At 49.6% G+C, this 4,494-nt stretch overlaps 1 pseudogene; it reads left to right on the forward strand.

Moving 5' to 3' along the window:
- Positions 1-1,740: 1,740 nt before the first annotated feature.
- LOC124697117 lies at positions 1,741-4,261 on the forward strand (annotated as a pseudogene).
- The last annotated feature ends 233 nt before the right edge of the window (positions 4,262-4,494 follow it).

Here is a 4,494-nt window from a genome sequence, read left to right on the forward strand (position 1 = left end):
CAACATTCATGGCTTTATTTTATCACCTTCTGTTTCATTCACATACACACACATATATATTGACCACCGTACCTTTTTCAAATGATTAGATCGAACGGTTGCGGGACGGTCTTCTAGCAACCGAGCGTGTACGAGCAATTCAAGAAGAGCTGGCGGGATTCTTAGTTGAGCAAGTCTTAGCTCCGGACGGAGAACACTATGTGGCCGACATCCAGTATCAAAGTTGATGTAGACATATATATATGCATGAACGTGTGTCACTTTGATCGATATATGTAATATAATGGTTTCCTATATATATATATATATATTTGAATTGTCTGCATTATTAATATTATACCGTGTTTCGAATGGGGCAGAGTCTCTGCCGCGGCAGCGTTTTAGTGCAATTCCCTGCCGCGGCAGAGTCTGCCGCGGCAGGGAAGGGCACTAAAATGCTGCCGCGGCCTAACCCTTTGCACCGGTTCGTATTACGAACCGGTGCAAAAGCTTCCCCGCCGAGCGCCCCACAGCCGGCCACGTGGAGACCCCTTTAGCACCGGTTCGTAAGCCAACCGGTGCAAAAGGGGGGGGCCTTTTGCACCGGATGGTTTGCACCGGTTGCCCATCCGGTGCATATGGCCTTTAAAAACCGGTGCAAAAGGCCATGTTTCCACTAGTGTACAGAGGATGAGATGATGAATTTCCCAAAAAATGAAAAAATACAGAAGACAAAAGTGGCAATCTTCATACTCCCAGATCTGCAGTTTTATTATTTTTGCCAAGGATAGAATAGAACGTATTTGGTGGGATTTTTTTTTAGAAAATTTTCAAATCTTCAGATTTGGAATCATTTAAAGTTTGAAAACATAGCTCCAGGGAGCTAGCTTCTTAAAATGACGCACTCGGTCGTATGACATAGTGGGGGTAACATATGTGGTAACATCACACATCCCAAAATATTTTGTTACATGGCATAACAATAAATGAAGAAAGAGACTAACATCACACATCCCAAGACAATATGAGTCTATAACACAATAAGTAACGCAATGCATAAAACCACATCTAAGTTACTACGTACTACCCACTACTATGAAGGTACTAGTAACTTAGATTAGTAACATATGTTATGTTACTGGTCTAAAAAGCATCTCCAGTCGCATCCCCAAACGATGTCCGGCAAAAGCGTTGGATTGGTCGTTGGGGGACGTCTGGACAGAATCCGCGTTTGGGGGGCTCCCTTTCTTAGCCGTGTCCCCCAAACGTGACCTCCAAACAAAAAAGCAAGTGTAAAAATTGTGTCCGGCGTTTCTGATAGAGCATCTATACACATGGGATGGGCTAGAGAAGCCGAACAATATTTGGAACACGTCCGAACCGAAGCGCCCTTTGAAGAACGCGACTGGGAGAGATTATGTGTCCGGCGTCTCTCAAATCGCTTTAGGAAACGCTTGGAAGACGCGGCTGCAGATGCTATAAGTTACTCCCCACTATGAGCAACCTAACGACTTGAGCTGGGTGAAAAAATGAAAAAATGTCATGGGTACATTTCAAAGGAGACTTCCCACCAAGTCTTATTATTTTGGACTATTTTTGCAGTCCAGCGGAGGACAGCTGGTAACATGTCTAGGGGTTCGTAAACAATTGTTTTGAGCTTTCCCTGCTCGAGATTAGATCTAAGAGAGCTTAAGACTAGATCTAAGCGAGCTTCAGATCTTCTCCGATCGAACAATTGAATTTGGGCTTTAGGTAGAGCAAATGGAGTCTAGTACCACCATCCAGACCAATCCTTACAGCAAAAATGGGATGTCTATGGGAGAACTAGGAAGGCACATCCTGCTGCTGGCGATGTTGGTGGCTACGGTGACGTACGCCGCGGCGTTCAACACGCCTGGGGGTGTCTGGCAGGACAACGCCGGTGGCCACCTCCCCGGAGACCCAATCATCAGGTCCACCCAGTACGTGCGGTACGTAGTGTTCTACTACTGCAACGCCACCGCCTTCGCTTCCTCGCTCATGGTCTTCGTCCTCCTCCTCCTCATCGTGTTTGTCCGCGGCAAGAAAAACCTCAAGGTCATTGTCATCCCGCTACTGCCGGTCATGCTAGTGGGCCTGTTGAGCCTCGTCGGGGCCTACGCCGCCGGGACTTTCCAGGGCACGTTCACAGCCGTCTACACCTCAGTGCTGGTGGTCGCCGTCTTCTCTTATGTCGGGATTCAGAGGGTGCTGGGCCTTCCGGCCCCTCCCTCGCTATCCGTAACCGAAAAATCTCTCCGCGAGATGCTGATGCAGTTTGCTGCGTTCGCGCTGACCGTCACGTACGTGGGCGGGCTGAGCACGCCGGGTGGCTTCCGGGACATCGCCGAGGATGGCCACCGGCCAGGAGACGCCATTATCAATGGCGCACGCCTGACCGCATTCTTTGTCTGCAACACCACGGCGTTCGTGGCGTCACTGCTGATTGTCCTGGTCCTGCTGATGGGGAGGATTGGCGAGAGAATAGCTGCATTCTTTGGCAGCACGGTCATGCTGCTTGGCCTCCTTGGCTCGTATTTGGCTGGCAGCCGCCGGGAAAAGGCCGTCTTTTTTGCCAGCTTGATAGGTGCGATTGTGGCATACATCCTTTTCCAGGTTTTTCTTGTCACGATTTTCATGGAAGTTATAAGAAGGTGGGCAAGGGATAATGTTCCAACGTTGTTCCAACCAACAAGGGCAACTGAAAATCCCTGGTAATATACTACTGACCCTATTTTTTCTTCGCTGCATCCATTATCAAGCCTTCCGGTCGCAGCAGCTGCAATTAAACATTGCTTCCCTTGAATTTGCAGGAAAGAAGAGAGAGAGGAGCGGAGACATTCCAAATATATCCAATTCCTCGCCGCTCTTGCGCTAACCATCACCTACCAGGCAGGATTGGATCCGCCGGGCGGCCTCTGGCAGGAAAACGGAGACGGCCACAAGGCCGGCGACCCTATTCTGCGAACGACCAACCCCAGGAGGTACAACGCCTTCTTCTACTGCAACTCCGTGGCTTTCGTGGCCTCCTTGGTTTGCATCATCCTGGTGCAGATAAAGCCTCTGCTCAAGCAACGCGCGCTGGAGCAGGCCATGATACTGAACCTGCTCAGCCTTGTTATCGCATATGGCATCGGGAGCTGCCGGGATGAAACGACCACTGTTTACGCCATGGGCATTGGCGGTGCCGCTCTTGTCTATGTGATTCTGCATGTTGTCTTGCTGGATCAGAAGGACATCCATGGCTGGAGACAGTATGAGGATGATGCATCAGCCAGAAAGTGGATGGGCTATGAGCTGTTCCTGTTCGCACTGTTGGTAGCGACCATAACTTACCAAGCCGGGTTGACCCCTCCGGGCGGCTTCTTGCTCAAGGACGATGATTCCGGGCACCATGCAGGCGATCCGGTTCTCCTCTACAACTATCCACGCCGCTATAGAGTCTTCTTCTTCTGCAACTCCACGAGCTTCATGGTGTCCATCGCCATCATCATACTCCTGGTGAACCCCAACATATATAAGCCAGCCCTGCGAACTCATGCGCTATCAGTCTGCACGGCGGTGAGCTTTTTTAGCCTCCTGGCTGCCTTTGTTGCCGGGACCTCCCAGCATCTGAAAACATCCATCTACACCTTGGTGTTGCTGGCTGTGGTGTTACTTTTTGCACTCCTACTGCTCCTACTGTTTTCCTGGAGGTCCGTCATTTTTCCGGCGAAACCATCGGCACTGGCGATCGCTGACCAGACTGTTTATAAATATTCTTCAGAAGAAAATATGCCAGATGCCAACCGGATATACCTGATGACGGTCGGGATCCTGGTCGCAAGTGTCACTTACCAGGCCGGCCTAGATCCGCCAGGCGGATCTTGGCAGCACAGCAGCGACGGGCACAACCCGGGAGATCGATCCAGTAATGCGTGACAACAGGAGGCAACGTTACCACGCCTTCTTCTACTTTAACTCCACCTCCTTCTTGACTTCCATTGTTCTCATGCTCCTGTTGCTAGTGCTGGCATGGTTGCCCCAGAAGCATAGCAAGCTAGTGTACAGGGTGATGTACACGTTGATCGTACTGGATTTTCTAGGTCTCTTAGGAGCCTACGCAGCGGGCTCGGGCAGGGAGTGGAAGGCGTCTGTGCACCTTGTTACAGTTTTCATCTCTGTGTTGGCTTATTTCAGCATCCATGTAGCGGTATCACTCCTTCGGTGGAAGGGTGGTGGACAACAACATACCGATGATGCCCTAGTGACTGATGGCAACTAGGACAAGTATCAGGTACAGGGAACTCCAGTGTGGTCCGTCTCATTAGCATTTAGTGTGGGCTGGAGTTTTTTTTTTCATGTTGTACAACAAACATAAATCAGAAACAGTTCAAGGATTATTGCAACTCTAGTTCATACTAGCAATATGCCCGCACGATTGCTACGGAACAGCAAAAAATATTTACTTAAGAAAAGAGATAATAACATATTAGCAATATGCTTCGCATGGTTACC

This window comes from Lolium rigidum, chromosome 3 (genome assembly GCF_022539505.1).
Source record: "Lolium rigidum isolate FL_2022 chromosome 3, APGP_CSIRO_Lrig_0.1, whole genome shotgun sequence".
Taxonomy (NCBI): Eukaryota; Viridiplantae; Streptophyta; class Magnoliopsida; order Poales; family Poaceae; genus Lolium; species Lolium rigidum.